The sequence below is a fragment of the Ictalurus punctatus genome, chromosome 14 (genome assembly GCF_001660625.3).
Source record: "Ictalurus punctatus breed USDA103 chromosome 14, Coco_2.0, whole genome shotgun sequence".
NCBI lineage: Eukaryota > Metazoa > Chordata > Actinopteri > Siluriformes > Ictaluridae > Ictalurus > Ictalurus punctatus.
The window spans coordinates 7,437,716-7,460,085 of NC_030429.2; the positions used below are offsets into that span (position 1 = coordinate 7,437,716).

General features: G+C 41.8%; 1 protein-coding gene across 15 annotated transcripts in view; it reads right to left on the minus strand.

Moving 5' to 3' along the window:
- enox2 (ecto-NOX disulfide-thiol exchanger 2) overlaps window positions 1-22,370 on the minus strand; it is a 303,597-nt gene that overhangs the window by 124,947 nt on the left and 156,280 nt on the right. The gene's annotated exons all lie outside the window — the stretch shown is intronic.

Below are 22,370 nucleotides of genomic sequence, written 5' to 3' on the forward strand. Positions count from 1 at the left end.
TCTGGGATTTTAGCCCTGTCCGAATCCATCGTTTCGGTACGTTTTACGGACATGCGTGCAGGTTTGAAAAGACGTTGCCGTGTTTTACTTTCCGTAAAATATGTCCTGTAGAAATAACCACAAAGTAGTACATCCCGTCCAGTCCGACGTTGGTTAGAAAGTCCGTTATATCCTGTGGGAAATAATGCAAGACACTACAGGGTGTGTTCTTTTCGGACGTTTTTCCAATCCAAGACATGGCCCTTCATGCAACTTTAGTGTCTATCTCTATAAACAAGGCCTGTAAACGCAAAACCCGTGGCTGAGGTCGTGAGGACGCGCTGTGTTAGAGGCACTTCTGTGTAGTGAACATAGTGGGTGGTCATGCTTTATTACGTCTTGTTCACCGAGTGAATCCCACATGCTGAGAACATGCGGGATGGAAACAGAGCCAGTATATGGTTTCCATTTAAATTAGAACGTGTCAGTTTGACCAAGGTGGTGTCTTATAACACAAGTGAGTTCACGTTAGGCCCTGTTTACACTAGTGCGTTTCCGTTTCAAAACGCATAACTGTTGCTACGGTTACGCCAGTCGTCTACACTTCTCCGGCGTTTTCCACCCTCGAAAACGGAGACTTTTGGAAAGACCCCGTTTTAGTTTGAAAACTCCGGGCTCGCGTTTCAGTGTAAACAGACCAAAACGAAGACAAAACGAAGGTGGCTCCGCCCACATTCACCCCCCGATTGGGTCTTCTGGATGATTGCGTATGCTTCCCTGATTCGTCAAGCCCCTACCATGTGACCGTTACTCTACCTCGATCGTTTACACGACGACACGGAGACTGAACCGCAAACGTTGCTGGCTTTGTCGTCATTCTTAGCAGCCACTGTGCAGTTAAATCCTGTATTTTATAATACTGCAGCTGCCTACATGCGCAAGAGGCGAGTTACGATTAGAGAAATCAGCAACAAATCTCATTTCAAGCGGCGTAAGCACTACATGGACCGCCGGTTTTGGGTTACACCAAAAGATAACAGAGAGCGGACAATGAAACCGAGGGGAAACGAGTGAGATTTCTTGACCCATATAAGCCATTTGAGCAGCCCACATGAAGAGCAGCAAAAAAACACAGCCTTCATTAAAAATATGCATGATGTGTCGTTTATGTCTTCACTGCAAAGTGCCAGTGTACTAATGCTACAAACAAAGTGAATCGTTTGAATTTGTATCGAGTTTGATTAATACACACTAGCGTACATGCTAGCCTCGATTATCCATATTTATAAAGAAAAAACATGACGAGGAAAATACAATGACTAGAAAGTAATAAACCTGATGTTTAAAAAAAACAAAAAAAAACACGTCCTTGTTTTTCCTCGCCACCATGCTCACTGTCCTGCCCGGCAAACATCTTCATGTTTTCACTTGTACGCGCATGCCCGGTGTGCATGAACGGTCACGTGACACGCGTCGCCGGTCGTGCAGTGTAGACGGAGGTCGTTTTCTGAAACGCGGCGGAAACGCCAGTGTAGACGAGGATCGTTTTCATTTTAAAACGCCGTTTTACGCGCTAGTGTAAACGGGGCCTTGATGCGACTGAAAAATAAGAGTTCAGAGAATGTCAAGCTGAGCCCAATAGCAAACGTCCGAAAGCAAATAAACTGGATGCAAAAAACAAACAAACAAACAAAAAAATGCTACTGTGTTGGATAAATGGCTGGGAAGTCTCAGCTGGTGAGGACGGATTACTCATTTTAGGCAGAGACGGCACACGTGCTACACTTTTAATAATGAAAGCCATGAAGATGGAGTCACGTATTAATCATTTCATGACATATTCACGGAGCTGACTAAAAGGCCATCAATACACAATGTGTACTGTACAATCTGCCAGCACATGATGCTGATACACTTGCTATGAGCAAGGAACACAACAGAGCTAGACAGTGAAAGCATATCTTTTTTTTTTTTCTTTTAGTGTCTAGCCTTAGAACAGCTTGAAGCACATTGTTACCTTTTTGTACGATATACAAGAGAACGCATTTCAGCCAGGAGCTGTATTCGCAATAAAATAAAATAAAAAAAAATCTATTCTAATCTCCGAGAATTGTCCCAAGCAGCGACGTTTTGTTAAAACCTATTCCTGTAATTGCCGATAAACTGATAAACGACCGTGTAGCACTGTAACGTCCTCTTCAGTTGGTCTATAGAGCACGACACCAAAGGGTTTCCCTTTACATTTGCTCGTCCGGCTTTCCAGAGCAGCTCTCAAGGATACGGGATACAACTGAGCAGATCATGGTAAAGGACCGACGTGACGGTGCTGAGATTTCCATGTACATTTATTCGTTTAGCGGACGCTTTTATCCAAAGCGACTTACAAATGAGGAAATACAAGCAGAGCGATGTATCAAGAGGAGAACAATACAAGTAGTGCTACTATACAAGATTTATAATAGAGTTCTAGAAAGTGCACAGAGTAGAGGTGTAAGAGCCAGAGTAGGGTTGTTTTTTTGTTGCTGTTTTTTTTTTTAAAAAAAAAAAATGGAGAATGTGGGCTTGGCGTTTTAGGGGTTGGTTAGGATTCTGCGGTCCGGATTGAGGTCGGAAGTTCATTCCACCACTGAGGAACAGTTAGTGTGAAGGTTCTGGAAAGGGACCTTGAGCTACGCTGAGTAGGCGCTACTAAGCGTCTGTCGCTAATCGATTGCAGGCTGCGTGAGGGAATGTAAACCTTCAGGAGAGAGTCGAGGTAGGGCGGTGCTGTTCCAGACAAGGTTTAATCTGATCAACAAGCCCAAGCCTTAACTACTGAATCACAACCACAGAAATTCAAGCAGGACTTCATTCAGAAGCAAGGAACCCCCTTTGTTTCCCCAATAGTGTCACGTACCAATGAGCACGCCTCGTTTATGTATTATGACACTGATTGGCTGATAGAAATATTTTTGACAATTGCGGTCATATAGATTATAGTATTTAATTGACCATTCATTTAGCTAAAGTATTGCTTTAAACAGCCCTCTTAATAAGCAAACGATACCCTTGAGAGAAAGCATGGTTTTGTAGTTGGTGTACTAAAAAAAAAGAGTGACTGAATTGTTGGAATATATGCAGTCTGGGGGGAAAAAAAAGAATTTTTGATGTGTACGAGTTATTCACAGTTCATCTGTGCTGCAATACTATATTTTTCCTTTAGCCAAGTAGCAGAGTTATCAAAACTTTGATCTCTGGTGGTACTGTGCTGTTTCTTTTAGTAACCCTGACCAACTCCATAACCATGGCAATACTGCTGCAATCAAGATGCTTTTGACAAGCTGAAAACGCTCCAGTGTGTTGCGCTGTGGATGTAGTTTGGATGCGGAAGCAGTCGTTTTACGACCACGCCTAATCTGTCGAAGGTTTAAGACCGCTCTCGGGCACTCAAATGTTTGCTCAATCGTGTTTACATTCGTTCTTGAAAATGGAAATGCTGCCTTTTCTAAGACTGGTTCTTAAATCTGACAGTTAGAAGATCTTTGAGCAGGCACCCAAGAACTATCGCTTACACCGTCATGGCCGCTGCAGATCTTTCGGATCTGTTGCAAACCGTATATATTTAACAAGCTCGCGTCAGAGCTCCTCATCATATGATTAATTGTTGGGTCTGAATGGGACAATTGCAGATTGGAGAGATCTGCCTCAGTACATCCTAAGGTAACACAAGTAATATGGGCAATGCCGACATTTCAAGGGAGGTAAAAACGTCAAGACAATCCATTCGATCGACTCTGTAGTCGTCAGAACTCGCTACTTGGTGGTAAACGCTCAAACACTGGTACCTTCTGAGTACTTACACCAGACAAAATGTACATTCCAGCCTTGATAAAATATCAAAACGTTGATTTTGCTGTTGATTCAGAAAAATCCAGCAGAGATCCAAATGTGTACAGACATCTCACAAGACGTCCAGCCAGTCTCTGCATGCCATGTTTAACATACCCTTCCAGACAGAAAATCTATCCTGGTATTTAAACTCTCCTCGCCCTTTCAGACACGTTGACTGTTATTAATATTAAGATTGACCATAGGGCCCTTGGTAGTCCCTGTTCCTCTTAGCTCGGAAACATAACACGGCGCGCGAAGACGCAGAGCATACGAGCGAGATGTCAGCGGTGGGGGTATCGAGGTACGAGTGAAGTCTAAGCTTAATCTATTGACGAGCGTCCACAAACAAGCATTATCTCAGCCGGGGTGTTGCTGCTACCAGGATCTTATCAATTGTAGCCAATTATAAAGGAAGGAAAGTAAGCCACTTTAAGCAAATGTCAGCATCTTAGTATCCCCTTGCTACTCTTATCAGTCGTATCACACGTGACATCCTGGCTCTCTGACACTTGCACAGACACTGGACCAGCAGGGTTCAAGAGCTTGCTCTAGAAATGCAAAACAGGATGTTGTTAGCATGCCGTCTGCTTACTGTTGCTTAGGCAACTGAATTATTTATTATCTGCTATCAGCAGTTGCGCCTAAGAAATTATATTTGTCCCCCAGATACTTTTCTGTCATAATGCCTTTCTTAGAAAAGGCCAGATGGGCTGAGGTATACCAACAAGTTATTTATTTACAGGGCTATGGTGGCCACCTTGAGCTATATTCATATTAAACACAAAAAGGCCTCGCTAGGATCAAGAGATGTCTGAGCTCTTGGAATTATTGATATGACCCCTGTACGAGACTATGATTTATTAAACAAAGGAAAACCTATTAAATGAGATCTTGGCCAGCGCTTGTGCAGATGTCTAGCCCTGCCAGAGGTATTAAAAGCAAATTAAATGAAGTGAGCAGCAGACATGTGGACCTCGCTGTAGATGTTTTCCTGGTGAAAGTAGCAGGGTGATTAGAGGGTAGGAGAAACAGGGGGTGGGAGATTTCACTATGTCCAGTCCCCTACGCTGAACTTGCGCACATGGGAGGTTTCGTTCTGGCTCTGCTCACTTGAACGATCTAGCCATCATTCTCAGGTATGGTGCCTGGCAACCTCTCAGAGGACAACTTGCTGAGTCCAGCAGCAGAGGGGGCAGTTGTACGCCCTCATTTGTGTCTGCTAATGGCCTGAGCCTGTTAAATCTGCAGATATTTGCTCATGGGGAGCCGTGAGGGGCAAATGCCAAACTACAGGGTCTTGGCCATTAGGAACGTTATCGAACGCGTGGCTGCCAATGATGGCACATTTGACATTGCGACCGATCAAGTGGCTGACAGCAGTGCTGCACTCAGACACAGCAATGCCACATTACTTATCATTAGCCATGACTGAGACATAAGTAATCCTGCCTGTCATTCCAGGCTCTCCAGTCCCTCAGGCAGCTAGGCCAGACAAATGCCTGTGGGATTTTTGCACAGAAACACAGTACCATCTAAAACCTTGTCCTTGCAGCATGAGCTAATGTTCAGGTCAGACCGAGCTGAAATGGTGAAAATGGTAATGGAAATGGTGGCTCGGTGGTTAAGACATTGGACTACTGAGCACAAGGTCGTAGGTTCAAATCCCAGCACTGCCTATCTTCCACTGTTGAGCCCTTGAGCAAGGCATCAACTGCTCAGTTGTATAAATGAGAAAAATATAAGTCAGGCTGGATAACGGTGTCTGCCAAATGCCATAAAAATGTAAACGACGTGATATTTTCACTATCTCAACCAAAATGATAGTCTGGTCATTAGTGATCGACCCGAAACAGAATAAATATGACACTTACTAAGGATGGACAGAAATTTGGCCCAAGAATGTTTCTAGCAAAACCTGTTTTTTTGTGACTATTAAAACAACGTCAATAATAATAATAATTATTATTTTTATTACTTTGTACTTTATTACAATTTATACCGCACAGCTGTTGAATCTGATTGGTCAGAAAGTGTTGATTATTAATATTATTTACAATCTGACACAAATCCTATTAAAGCGCTCGTTCGGAACGGTTAACGTTTCTACAGTAACTCATTCACTTGTATGGCTGAGGCTGACACTAATAATTAAAAAATATATATAAATAAATAAATAAATAAAAAGCATATATGTTTGTTTAACATTTATGGAGGGAGTCTCCGGTGTCAGAGCTTTATAACAGTCAGTTTTTTCTCTTAAGGACAATGACGAGCGGTCTGCCGTGTGTTATTCCTTACTTACGAAAAAGCCCGAATGAAGAGAAGCCTAATTAATAATGATAAATATCCAACACCGGTGTGTCCTGAATTGCAAATGTCATTACGGTGCTGTACTAAAATGCGGCATGCATATGGTGGAATACTGAAAGCCATGAAGAATGGCAGATGCATTTTGTTCCCCAGGCGTTCCAAAGTAGGTTACGGTTCAACACAAAATATGAAACCTAATCAAATCGTATCAGCATGACAAAGACCCTGCGTTGTGTTTCCTGACTTAACTGGGGGAAACATAAACACATAAGGAAACTATTAGGGAACAGGAGAGCAAGGGCAGTTTCATAGCTCTGGCTTAGAGAAACAGAAACAAAGCAGTGCGTATGCGTTCGTGTGTGTGTGTGTGTGTGCATGGATTACTGAGAGAATATGGCATTGAAATAAAAAGAGCATGCCAGACAAACTGTAAAAAGGATATCAGCGTTCCAGCTGATATATCATGTGTATGGGGAGGAAAAAAAATACGTCTGAGACAATATGGGTAGATATCCTGTCTTCACACGAGCATCGCCTCCAGTGACATGAATCATTAAAGAGAGGGAGCAGAAATAGCTGAGAGTGCGAGGAAGGTCAGACAGGGCGTGTGCCCGCGCCCGTTGCCCAAACAGCATTCGGTGCACACGAATGCGTCCTCTATATCCGCCTGAAGGTGAACTGTAGTGCAACCGCCAATTAGGCATAACGAGCGTCGCCACGAGGCGCTTATCCGTCACGATCCGTGGCTGAGAAGTGAGAATATCGACCTCGGCGTAGCTGGACGGACCGCTCGTCCTACGTGTAGAGCTAATGTGTCTCCTCGTCACGTAGCCAACTGGTGAGTAAGGCACAGAGGGGAGAGGTGTAGTTAATCCAATCGACGCTTCCTGTTCAATCTCAACACAGCACAATACAGCGTGATCTTATGGATTTTTAAGACCACCCAACTCCTCCATATGACCCCCCCCACCCCACCCCACCCCACCCCAAACCGTGCACTGACATCCATCTTAAAACTATTTAAAAATCAGATTAAAGACAGTAAACGCCATGGCAGTAATTTAAGGCTCTGCCTGCAGTCCTTATTTCTTCTGAAGGGAATCAATAAGGCTTTTTACTGCTTTTAATTAAAACGCAATGCGCCTCAGGTAATGCTTCATTACGGACAAGTGACTGCATCTTCCACCAAGCAGGCGGGATCGACAGCCGGACTGACATGAGTGAAAGCATGAGATATAACAGCAGCATACGGAGGAACTTTCCATTTCGATTAAGGACGTTTGTTTCACCTCGGCCAAGTTTTGAAGTCTCCGTAGCTCACGCATTCTTTTGTTACGTGATCATCTCCAACAGAGATTACATCCACTGGACTATCATGCGGGAATAATGTCTGCAATCACTCGAATTTAAGCTTCTTAACGCTTTCCTCCTGTGCGTCGAATAACCTCAAAATTAACATAAAAAAACAAGAAGTGTGTGCGAGAGCCACGACAGTCTAACAGCTACTCACAGTTCGTCGAATGTTCGGTTGCCTTGCTAATGTCTTAACAAGCTTTAAATAAGGTCAGTCTGAGTAGAATTCCTCCTTATTCCTTACTAAAAACAGTCAAATATTTTAGGAATATTATTCGGACGTTCATGCCATCACCCAGTCCGGCCTCGTGAATGTTTAATAGCTTGAAAAAAAAGACCACAAAAAGGTTCAGTTCTTCCTGTACGCTATTTAAAGCCTATACCACAGCGCCGTTGAATTGTCAGATCGGTTTAATCCGAAAGAGTTGATGCATTCTCTGTAACAGCAGCTCTCACTGTCGTTCCAGCTGCGAGTCAAATGAAAGGTTTATATTAATCAGAGGAGTTTGTGTTCGCTTTCTGGTTTCTAGGAAACATGACAAGCTGCGATGTTCGTCTTTATTAACTTCGAGAGAGAGAGAGAGAGAGAGAAAATGGACGCTGATGAGGGAACAACTGTTTATATCTGCTGTATTGTGAGTGGCAACAAGAGCTGTTTCGCAGATGTTCTACAACATTATATGTAACTATAAAGAGTTAAACGTATGATAAGTCAGTCTTTGATTAATTAAAAATATATAATCGTTTTTGCCTAATATTATCGTAATTGCCGAGGAAGAAAACACCTCAGAACAGGGGGCGTGGTGGCTTAGTGGTTAATGATAAGGAGTCTTTATCGATCACGTATACATTACAGCACAATGAAATTCTTTTCTTCGCATATCCCAGCATGTTAGGAGGTTGGGGTCAGAGCGGAGGATCGGACATGATACAGCGCCCCCTGGAGCAGAGAGAGTTAAGGGCCTCGCTCAAGGGCCCAACAGTTGCAGCTGGGCTTGAACCCCCGACCTTCCGATCAGTAACACAGAGTCTTAACCGCCGAGCCACCACTGCCCCCCAGTGTCTGCCTCGCACCCCCGAGAGCTCGAATCCTGCCGCCACCCTGTATGTGTGGAGTCTGCATTATTCCCTGTGCTTCCCGCTTCCCTCAGCCCAAAGACATGCGTTGTAACCTGATGTCCAAATTGTCCATAGTGTTTCGATGGGTGTGTGAATGTGTTAGTGAGTGTGCCCTGTGACGGGTTGGCACCCTGTCGAGGATGTCCCCTGCCTTGTGCCCCAAGTTCCCTGGGATAGGCTCCAGGCTCCCCTACGACCTTGTGTAGGACAAACTATTATTTGGAATTAATTATATTATCTGGGTGAACATCACTCAAACCATGCCGTCATTGGTTATTTGTCTGTAATGTCATTTGTCACGTCTGTAACAGCAGCTCTCAAAGTGTTTTATTCCTTACATAACACTAGGCAGTTCTACGGTATACAATATGTATAATGATCTATAGCTTTGCTCACAAACTGCCAGCAATACAATACAGGAGTGTTGCATTAAAAGTTGTTATAAATAATATTACTAAATAATACTAGATTTGTTTCCTATTGATTAACGGATTTTTAATGGATTTAATGGATTTTTAAAAATCTTCATGTTTTACTACTACTATTACTACTAATAATTGATTTGATTATTATTATTATTACTACTACTATTACTAATAATTAATTATTATTATTACTATTACGTCTACTATTACTACTATTATTACTACTACTATTACTACTAATAATTAATTAGTATTACTACTATTACTTCTACTATTACTACTACTATTACTACTACTACTACTACTACTACCAATATTGCTACTATTACTACTACTACTACTACTATTACTACTAATAATTAATTAGTATTACTACTATTACTTCTACTATTACTACTACTATTACTACTAATAATTAATTAGTATTACTACTATTACTTCTACTATTACTACTACTATTACTACTACTACTACTACTACTACTACTACTATTACTACTACCAATATTGCTACTATTACTACTACTACTACTACTATTACTACTAATAATTAATTATTATTACTACTATTACTTCTACTATTACTACTAATAATTAATTATTATTACTACTATTACTTCTACTATTATTACTACTACTATTGCTACTATTACTACTACTATTACTACTAATACTACTGCTACTACTATTACTACTACCAATATTGCTACTATTACTACTACTACTACTATTACTACTAATAATTAATTATTATTACTACTATTACTACTAATACTACTGCTACTACTATTACTACTAATACTACTGCTACTACTATTACTACTAATACTACTGCTACTACTATTACTACTAATACTACTGCTACTACTATTACTACTACCAATATTGCTACTATTACTACTACTACTACTACTAATAATAATTAATTATTATTATTACTATTACTTCTATTACTACTACTATTACTACTAATACTACTGCTACTACTATTACTACTAATAATTAATTATTATTACTAGTACTTCTACTATTACTACTATTATTACTACTACTAATATTGCTACTATTACTACTACTATTACTACGAATAATTAATTATTATTATTACTATTACTTCTACTACTACTACTACTACTACTACTACTATTATTACTCTACTATTACTACTAATACTACTGCTACTACTATTACTACTAATATTGCTACTATTACTACTACTATTACTACTAATAATTAATTATTATTATTACTATTACTACTAATATTACTACTACAATTGCTACTATTACTACTACTATTACGACTAATACTACTGCTACTACTATTATCACTACTGCTACTAATATTACTACTACTAATACTACTACTACTACTACTAATATTACTGCTACTACTATTACCATTACTGCTACTACTACTATAACTATTATTACTACTACTACCACCACGACTACTATCATTAGTACTATAACTACTACCACTACTACTATTACTCTTGCTACTATTACTATTAGTACTACTATTGCTAATAATACTACTACTACCACTACTACTACTACTACTACTACTATAACTATTACTATTACTATTAGTACTACTATTGCTAATAATACTACTACTACCACTACTACTATAACTATTACTATTACTATTGATACGAACACTACTACTATAACTACTACTACTACTACTACCACTACTACTATTATTACTTTTCAACTACTATTACTACTACTACTATAAATATTACAACTACTACTACTAATACTTCAATTAAAAGATTTGCTGTGCATGATATCAGGAAAAAAGCATACTGTGACATAATTTATCACAATATCAATATTATACAGTCCTACTGCACAGCCCCACATAACACAATTCAACTGATCTATTATAATTTGGGTTTAAAAAAAACAAAAAACAAAAAACTAAACTTCTGATTCAGCTATCATTCAGATTATTAACAGACCCACGTCAATGGAGCTACTGACACAGGAAGGGATTTTTACTGCACGGTCTATTTTCTGTGTACCTTCGGAAGGTACCATTTCACACTGATGAATTAGGAACCCTTATGCATTAATCAAGAATTTTTTATTTTTTCATTCTAAGAGAGAAAAATGCATAAGAAACCATGAAGTAGGCAGGAATATGGAAGTACACCAGATGGACCAGAGATCTAGGCAGCATGGAGCAGACAGGGAGAACTGCATTAATGAGGAATGTATGTGCTGAACAGGCAGGCTGCCGATGAGCAAGAGTCCTGCTTTTCTCTTGGAAAAAAAAAAAAAGTGAGATAGAAGCAATAGCGAGAGCAGTGCTTCCTTTTGGATGAAAGCATGCTGGAGGAGAGATAGGGTGTGATGGCAGGAGGTGGGGGTGGGGGAAGCGGACGAGGACGCGGTGAGCAGTGGCTCATTAGAATGCCTGGCAGGACAGGCACGTGTTTCCCTCCTGGGTCAGTGACGACGCCTGGCAAAGTGCTGACAGACAGAGGAGACACTTCCAGCGTTCGTTTCGCCTGTAGGACAGCGGCTATAAAGAATTCAGGACAGTTCGGCCTTTGTTCCCACCGTGCGTCAGCCTCTTTTGGGGTTCCAAAGATTCACGTCACATTAAAAACAAAAACTATCCGAGGAAGAACGCTTACAGAACACTCTGCGTTCGTTTAGTCGAGAAGCAGAAGCATTTCTCTAGTTCAGCCACATATATAAAAGAACACGCGCTCACAGCCGTAACACTTTACATGCGAGAAGTGTTTTAATATGCATGCGCATGCAGCGATCCGGCACCGCGCTGAAATAATGACTCGGCCTCGGTGTGTAATGATGACTGATACTGCTAGAACGATCCTTTTGTATGCAGGAAAGCAAGTGCAGGTTCTGCCGACGAGAATGGGTGACATTTACTATTCACTCATCGGTGTAATACACCTCCGAAGCAGTGTAACTTAAGAGAACACACACACACACGCATGCGGATTTTGAAGACGCCGCCGACTTCTCGCCTACATCTGAGAGCCGAGCGCTGACACTGAATGACATGTTTTTGCTCGAAAGCGTGGGCGGGTTTCTTTTAAAAATGGGTAACACTTCACCAAGTCGAGCCTCACTGCTCACGCTACCCTCTCTTCTAATAAATAAAGAAAAAAGAAGAAAAAAAAAAAAAGAAAAAAACAGTTCGCTCTATTCCCTATGGCCCAGTACACCCAACTTTTAGAAAGAGTAAACTGACAACACGGAACATTTAATTATCCAGAAGAGGAGTTAGAGGACTGCGTGTTCTTTCTGGCTCGATGCACAAACAGGGCTTTCCTATGCTACGTTCGAATGGGGTCATGCTCGGCGTGTTAACGAGAAGATCCCGTATTAATAGCCCTGTTTCAGTACGTTTCCCATAGCGATACGGTTTACCCAGCGCCGATGTTAGAACCGAATTCAAGGATGCTCAATTTGCCACATGCAATTAAAGTCCTTAGGATTGACCGAAATATCTCACCCAACATGCTTTAGGGTATAATCTCACCTAGATGCTGTAGACTTGTACCTAAGAAATGCTGCTGTAATCATAAACACCGTCCCGTGCTCATCCTAGGAAGCATTTTAACACACTTAGTGCTGTTTTGATGTTATTGCGCACGATTTTAGAAGAATAAATGACTGTATATTCCCACTATCCGGTGTCTACTAGAAGAGGATGGCTTCCGTTTTTGAGTCTCGAGACGCCTTCATGTCGTCGGGGGGGAGATTGTCTTTGCCGCTGCCTCCTCTGGCTTACTCATTCGGGATCTAAATCTACAAACAGCGGTGGCTTGGTGGTTATGGCTCTGGGTTACTGATTAGAAGGTCGGGGGTTCGGGCCTCAGCACTGCCAAGCTGCCACTGTTGAGCCCTTGAGCAAAGCCCTTAACCCTCTCTGCTCCAGGGGGCGCTGTATCATGTCTGACCCTCCGCTCTGACCCCAACTTCCTAACATGCTGGGGTATGCGAAGAAAAGAATTTCACCGTGCTGCAGTGTATACGTGACCAATAAAGACTCCTTATCCTTCCGATGTCTTTTGGTAAAAGCGCTACACATATAAAAGTGAATTTTATTAAAACTGAAGTGAATTCCTTTGATAAGCGACCTGCTATACGTGTCGGTAAACAAATGAGATGGTGGGAAAGATTTTCCTCACATAAACATACATTTACAATAGCGTAAAAAAAAAAAAAAAAAAAAAAAAAATCAATCGATCGATATTCCCCACAGCTCACATAGATGTTAAACTCTGAGACCGCTGAAATATTTACCGGATCGCAAATAGCGTATGGCAGCCATTTTTGATGTACTGTCACCCAATGGGGCAGCTGCGGATCAGGTGGTGGAGCGGGTTATCCACTAATTGTACGGTTGGCGGTTCGATTCCCGGCCCACGAGCCTCCACGTGTTTGGGCAAGACACCGAACCCCAAGTTGCTCCCGATGGCAAGTTAGCACCTTGCATGGCAGCTCTGCTACCATTGTTGTGTGAGTGTGTGTGTGAATGAGACACAGGAACTGCTAAGGTTAAAAAAGCGCTATATAAGTGCAGACCATTTACCAAAGTGCCATGGTAAATCACCTTGCATTTGGATTCAAACAAGCCTCTCAGTCTGAGAGTCAGTGTTCTCGCTTGAGCTGCTCATGTGGCCACTATTACAGATCAGACATAGTATAGATCACATTAATTAAATCATGCTGAAACTATCATAGAACACAGATGTTCGATATCACGCAGGCCGATATTTAGATATCTATCATATATCTGTAAATCTATTATAATATTCGGGACACGTTGAGGAAACCCGGGCCAGACCAAAAATGTACGACGTAGTGCAACCCAACACATAAACAAGCAGCTGCGCCAGTCGGTATGTAATATCCACAAGCCGCACGCACATGAAATCCGACCGAGGAATTCTAATATCCCGATGTCTTCGGGGCTGACGGATGCATTCGAGACCCCTCTCTGCTCCGTCCCCACTGTTTGTTGGTTTTTTTTTTTCCCCTCTTCTGTCTTGGTCTGTATGCAGCTTTGTGGCTCATCCACTCCTGAACATGTCCTATTGTTAGAGTACAAGCCCGAGACGAAGCACGAGCGCGCCGACGCGTTTACGTGAACTGAAAAACAGACCCTGTGCTTCTGAAGACTACACTCGAACCGATATTTCTCTGGCTTTGTCCGTGATCTCAAAATAGCATCATGGAGAACGTGCTCTATGCCACGGATAGGATTGTTATTGTTGGGTTTCTTTCTTTTTTTCCCCCACCCCAGGCTTGCAGCGCATGTGAGTAATGACACGGCAAAGGAGAGCTTCAATTTGGGCGAGCGAACATCCCAAAGCCCGAAAAGGGAGGAAGATAAGTGCAGAGAAAGATGCAGGCACTCGGTTCCCGTCCACGCGTACGGATATTTTTTAAAAATGATTCATCCACATGGGAAATTTTTTGAAAATGCCCTCGAAGGTGGAGAGACCGTCATGGTAAAACTCTTTTTTTTTAAAACACCGATAACCGAAAACGTCAACCTGCGCCAACAAAGCCTGTTGTGGTTTCGTGTGTGTGCTAGGACACTGTGTGTTTATCATGGCTGCTGATCAGGTTGTTACTTCATGGAATGTAATTTCCTTATGGAAAATTCTATTCAATTTCGTTTGTACAGCGCTTTTAACAATGGACGTCGACTCAAAGCGGCTTTACAGAAATATATAAGCACGGGATAGAGATTTTAAGTGTGGGGATTTATCTCTATTGAGCGAGACGGCGGTGAGGAAAAACTCCCTGAGATGATATGAGGAAGAAACCTTGAGAGGAACCAGACTCGGAAGGGAACCCGTCGTCATCTGGGTCACACCGGATAGTGTGAGAGTAAAGGACAGTTAATTATGGTTTTAACATGAAGTCTGCTTGTTGAACTAGTCCACTGTTCACTGAAGGAGACTTGAGTGTAAAACCGCACGTGGGAATTGCAGTCCTAAGGCCATCGCAGCAACCGTAGTCCCAGCAACCACAGCGAGAACGTCCATGTGGAATTGAGGTCCAAATCCATTTCCATGGTACTTCAAGCGGTACCGTCCTCAGCAATCTCCAGGCTGCACCGCTTGGGGTCGTCCACAGTGGCAGAATGTAGCCTCCAGTTGATGAGAGCTCCATCCAGAGGTAGGGCATCAGGACGGATCAGGCAGGTCCGGAGAGCAGAAAGCGTCAGGATCACGGACATCTCCATAATAATGTATCTACAACTGAATTCCATTACACCCTCATGCTGAAGTGCGAGAATATGATGCGTGCTCCACAGCTTCTGAATCCACTGCTTTGCTGGGACAAACTGTACTCCCAGTGGAGTTTTACTCACAAGACCAGGGCGAACACTTTCAAGTATTCAAGTGTATCATTAATGCAGGAGCACCACCTCAGTGTCAGTCCACAGTTCTCATTCTCGACTGCTCAGTGTGCGATCACTTTACCTTATTCTTGACGAGTGTTTCATGTGAATGAAGATACTTTCGAAAACATCGTTTATGTTCTTTACAAAAAAATATCCATACGCACGTGAACAGAGCCACAGAGTGGACAAACCGAGCGCTGTAACAATTCATCAGGAACGGCCTTGCATCACGAACTGGCAAGGGAGGGAGTAGGGGGAAAAAAAAAAAAAAGAGAAGGCAAGAACAAGGAAAAGAGCTGATGTCCTGCCAGTTTGGCGTTCTAATAAGGCTGTACATCTTCCCTAATCCCCTGATCATGCAGCCCAATCTAACATCTATTATTTGTAGCTTACGCACGTCCAGGTCAATTAAAAATGTAAGCCGTAGTCTACAATCAGCTGACTGAGCGATGTTATATCCACAGCTGCTCTGCTGCCATGGAGTGATCAGAAGACTGCTCTAGGGGAGCCAAGAAGCTAGCACGCCAGGCGAAGCTAACCATTTTTCTGCACCATCAAGAACCAAGGAGTGGAGAATGCAATCTGCAGAGCACAGGCATAAATCCGAGAGAGGGTTTTAAAAAAAAAAACCAAAAAAAAAAAAACAAAGAGGATAATTTCTTCAAATTATATAACTCCAAAAAGTCATCGCTCTTGACTAAAACGATTCCCTGAGCTAGATCACATTTCCTCCAAGCTGTACACTATCAGAAACACGATTCTACGCAGAAACACCATCGTTCCCCGAGGTACAAACATAACAAATATTATGAATGCGCATGGCTCGAACGGTGTTTCTTCCAAGTAGAGCACGACACCAGTTTCAGTTCCGGTTCACATCGTAATCATCCCGTTTCTCTAAATGAAGCTTACGGGAGCTGGACCCTCGAGGTTACACGACCTGACTGAAAAGTTCTGAAAGAGCTAACAAATGACACTGTCCTAGTTTTGTTTAATGCCATAATACAAAAAAAGAATCATCTGATGCAATATTATATCGGTTTATAAAAACGACAGAGACCGTCAGGTATTTCTCTAACTGGATTCCGCAATGCTTCAGTCGTTTAAATTAAGAAGAAGAAAGAAAAAAAAATCCCTTGTTCAATGAAAATGAAAATGAAACCCACGTCCAAGAATTCATTCATTTACATTTGACATCTATGGCGTTTGACTTACATTTATCTCATTTATACTGTACAACTGAGCAGTCAAGGGTTAAAAGCAATGCACAGAGGCCTAGTGGTGCGAGCTGGTGGTGCTGGGGGTTTGAACTCACAGCATTTCGATTGGTAGTCTAATGTGGCAGTAGTCCAATGTAATCACCACGCCATTCATCCCCATTCGTCTTCAGTGAGCGCTTTATCCTCGTCAGGTCGTGGTCGATCTGGAGCCTTTCCTGAAAACACTGGGGTGTGAGGTGGGAATACAACCTGGATAGGACACCAGGCCATACGGGACACCATACACACCCGCACACACTCACACCTAATGGTAACCGCTTCCTAACAAATATACCTGTATGTTTTTGGGAGGTTCGAGTAAACCAGAGAACCCGATGGAAACGCTCACGGACGGAGAGAGAACGTGTGAGACTCCGCACAGGCGGTATCCTGAGTCGTGGACCCTGGAGCTATGAGACCGGCAACGCTACCCTATGCACTAGCATGGCGTAGTTTAGTGCATTTGTGTATTTAGTAGAGACGCACCGATGTATCGGCTGATAAAGGCTATTTTTCAAGCTGTGGGCCATCAGCTGATCAATCAAAGGAGGGCGGGAAAACGCGTGGATTTCGTGCTGTGTGTAAAGATGATGTCTCTTGTGTGGAATGATGATAAAACTGCAGTGTGTAATCTCTGTAATCTCTGCAAAGCTAAAATTATACACCGGACGCTACAGCAGTGAAGCGGGAGATTCAGCGTCGAGTCGAAATTAATTATTTTTTTTCCCGCTCTGCTCGCGCTGAATTAAAGCTCCAGTACACCGTTGAAACATTTAAATGATGAGGAATTGATAAAAAGTATATATTGCACAGAAATGTATATTTATAGAGTCGTATATTTCATATCCAGTTAATGTTAATATATAAAAAGTGTATATTATATATTAGCAGTTTGATGTTAATGATGAATGAAATGCTTGTGTTTGTGCTGAGTGAAGGTGAGACTAACAGGAGGATCTTTACAACTCAGTCGATTCATTCTGTTCATATGAATTAATAACATTCACTAAATTAATAATCTTACTTTAATCTTCAGAATCGAGTTCATGTGTCTGTAATGTTTAGAGTCATGTGTTTTGTGTTCATGAGACCGGTTACTGTGAAACACCTTGATGAAATGGAGAGAATAAAGTATTTATTTACATTTCTTTCAGAATTGTGGCATTAATTATTATTCATTTAGAAGAAGGCATAAAAGGCAGAACTATCGGTATCGGTTATCGGTATCGACCGATATCGCTCTGAATAATCGGTCATCGTATCGGCTGAGAAATTTAGTATCGGTGCACCTCTAGTGTTTATTGTTATGCATTTGTCTCAGTTGTTTGATAGCATCCTATCAGTATCGGTGAAAAACAAACAAACAAACGATTCCGTCTGCCACCCAAAAACCGTCTTTGGTTATGTCCCGAAAGAGGTTCCCTGTCAGAAAAGGTTCCAAGTAGGCCGACATTAGAAAGCTAGCCATTTTCAGAAAACCCTTTTTTCACTGAAAGAAAGTATAGCTATACTCTGTGATCATTTTAATCAGGTAGACCTGCGATGTAGGTCATTTTGTAGGTAGCCACTGCTATACACACACGCTTTAAGTCTATTACTATAAGCGGCAATGTAGCAGACCATGTGAGAGCGAAACATAACAGCACTTTTATTCCTTCTACCATTATAAAAGCCGTAGCGCTAATGACTCTGGAATGAGCGTGAACTGGCAGGCCATCAAAGGAAACAACTACACCGTTATTACGCAGACGAAAGAGGAGACTCGCACTTGGGAATGTTGTTTTCGCTGCCTCCATTTACATGCAACACGGAGAACAAGCGTTTACACACACATATGCTCCCCATCTAACATGGACTCACTCACACACACACACACAGAGTTAGATGGTGAGGCTGGCTGCTGTTGACTGATGCCTGGGGCTTCCTGAGACACAAAGAGTTTTCACAGCTTATGTAGGTTTATCTATTCAGCCTTTGCTTGTAGAATGTTAGACAAAGCTAGAGAAGTGCCACCCACACCTCTGAGCACTGCAAGAGACGTACGGTGGGTTCTTTCAAACCTACAACCTTTCATCACTGCTACGTCAATCTGATGAAGTGACAAACTACAGCGAATAAGGCAAACGACTGCTAATTAGCTTCTGCTTCGTCACTGTTTGTCCCCGCAGAGAGGCGGAGTCGAAGCAGGAGACAGAAAGAGCCGCAGGACACACTGACTGATTGCATGCAGCTGTCTCTGCTAGGGATCGGTGCAAACATTTAGGACACGCATCAGCAATCAGTTTTTGTCAGTCCTCATCGGAGGCGTCACAAGGTCTTGCGCGGCTACGTGCACAATGCTAGCACCTGGTGCAGTGGAATGGCGCATGCATGTATATTTTGCTTTATTTAGGCCTAGCATGCCGTACATTAAAACAGCTACGAGGATAATAAGGTGAGGGTATTGACTTTGCATTATCCTGTCGTCGGTCACTGTTTCCTGTTAAGTTTTAGCACCACGCATACGGAGGGCGTTAATTTCATTCCTTACATTACATCTATCTATGATGAGAGGAATGTTAAAAACGTTTCTGTGGTAGTTCAGTGGTTAAGACATTGGACTACTGATGGGAAGGTCGTGAGTTCAAATCCCAGCACTGCTGGACCCTTGAGCAGGCTGTATAAACGAGATAAATGTAAGTCGCTCTGGATAAGGGCATCTGCCAAATGCCAAGAAATGTAACATTTGTAAATATCACTTGATCTGGAGGATCAGGTGAGATAAGATGAAAGGATGAAAATAATGACTGGACTTGGTCATGAGGAACTATATGTCGTCCCTAACGTTACATCTGTCTATGATGACGTGATGACGTGATGTCAGTAATGACTTGACTTGGTCTGGAGGAACTATATGTCGTCCCTAACGTTACATCTGTCTATGATGACGTGATGACAGTAATGACTGGACTTGGTCTGGAGGAACTATATGTTGTCCCTAACATTACATCTGTCTAGGATGAAATGATGACAATAATGACTGGACTTGGTCTGGAGGAACTATATGTCATCCCTAACGTTACATCTGTCTATGATGACGTGATGATGACGTGATGTCAGTAATGACTTGACTTGGTCTGGAGGAACTATATGTCATCCCTAACATTACATCTGTCTAGGATGAAATGATGACAATAATGACTGGACTTGGTCTGGAGGAACTATATGTCGTCCCTAACGTTACATCTGTCTATGATGACGTGATGACAGTAATGACTGGACTTGGTCTGGAGGAACTATATGTTGTCCCTAACATTACATCTGTCTATGATGAGATGAATGACAATAATGACTTGACCGGGTGTAGAGGAAATCTATGCCATTCCTAACATTAAATCTGTCTAAGATGATATGATGACAGTAATGACTTAATTCGGCCTGGAGGAACTATATGTCATTCCTAACATTAAATCTGTCTATGATGAAAGGAATGACAGTAACGACTTGACTTGCTCAGGAACAACTATGTGTCATTCCTAACGTCTGTCTATGATGAGGAATGACAAAAATGACTTGACTTGGTCTGGAGAAACTACACGTCATTCCTAACATTACATCTGTCTATGATGTGAGGACCAACAGTAACGACTTGAATCTGGAGCTGCACATGGCTGCTCGTGTTGCACGGCGATCACGCTGGTAACCATCCAGCAATCTTCAGCTTTTCTTTCTCTATTGGTTCGCTGGTAGCGTACTATTTTTCTGGCACTAAAAACCTTTTCAGTTGATCGTCAGCCAGCAGCTTGTGGCACTGTTGGACCTTGATCTCGGAGCTTGGTTCTCTGAAACTGCAGCTCGGATGTTCTTCTACAGCCACATCTTAAAAATACGTTTGTATTTGAGCTGGGTCTTGGTTTTCTTGTTTTTATTTCCCCCCCTCCTGTTTGGCTCACTAGTTCAATTTTGATGTAAACAAACAAACAAACAAAGCTACAAGCTGTAGAGGAAATTATACCACGACACTCTAAGCACCAATGCACACAGTGCATTGATTCACATCTAACCTTGACTTTAGTTCAGAATATTATAATAATACATAATAGTAACAGTTTCACATTTAGTGACTAATACTAAATGGGATCCCCGTTCCATCTGATTTAAACATACACTGCATTACGAGTTCAATAACTACCGTATAGATATATTTAGTAGGTGTACGTTTGCTGATGGTAAACACTCTGGTGCTATACAAAACAGCTATTCAGTCCCATACCAACGGCCTTTTCATTGACCAATGAAGAATTTTATGTATAGGAATTATATTTCTACACTAACGAGCTAACTGAATGGACAGATAATGTGATCTAAACCGACAGAAATACAGATATGAAGAGCAAGCACACAATCCCCCCCCCTTTATTTTATTATCTAACTAACTGCCTCAAGGTTGCAGTGATTTCAATTAAGTTACTAGTTCACATATTATTATGTGGAAACAGAACAAACTAAATTACTAAACTAAATCTCGCATTAACTATAAAATACTTTTATTAGCCTTTAAAGCACTAAACAGTCTCGCGCCACAATATCCAAGCGACCTTTTGGTTTTCTATGATCCGCCACGCCTACTTAGATCAAAAGGTGCAGGCTATTTGACGGTACCTCGAATAGTGAAGGCTACAGCAGGGGGAAGAGCTTTCTCTTATAGAGCCCCACTGTTATGGAACAGTCTTCCTATTAGTGTTCGGGACTCAGACACAGTCTCAGTGTTTAAGTCTAAGCTTAAAACGTATTTGTTTACTCAAGCCTACCCCGATTAGATTCTGTTCTACTACTTCGCAGTCATAATTATCTTTTCTCTCCCTCTCTCCTTTCGCCGAGCCCCACACGAATTTATGGAGATACTAGAGATCCAGATCCTCTCTGCCTCTGGATGGAGCTCAAATCTTCTTTAATTCCAGACTGCTGGGACTACGGCTGCTCCTAACGCCATACAGACTTCATATAAATCCATAATGAACTTTTTCACATGATCTGTTGTTACCCAGATGAGGACGGGTTCCCTTCTGAGTCGGGTTCCTCTCAAGGTTTCTTCCTCTTAAAACATCTTAGGGAGTTTTTCCTCGCCACCGTTGCCACTCAGTGGCTCGCTCAGTTGGGATAAATTCGCACCTTTAATATCTGTATACCGTGTTGATGTTTCTGTAAAGCTGCTTTGAGACAATGTCTATTGTAAAAAGCGCTATACAAATAAAATTGAATTGAATTGAATTGAATTCTTAACGGCGTGAGCGAGATTCAAAACGCAGTTCTAGTTGAGACCGATTATACACTCGAATTTATGCAGCTGAGGTCGAGTAACTATCAGAGTCAGAAGTCACACCAAAGTGGCACAGTTCCTTAAAAAAAAAAACCTTAATAAAAAACAAAAAAACAACAAAAAAAAACCAAAAAAAAAAACCCACAACAACTTTTACTTTAAATCCAGATACAGATGTTCGGAGCACAAAACAGATACAGATAAACATTGTGTGCGCTTACATGGACAATAATTTGCATAGTAACAAAACAAAACACACACACACACACACACACACACACACACACACACACACACACACAGAGAGAGAAATACAAACCCACACATACCCTGGCATACAATTCAACAA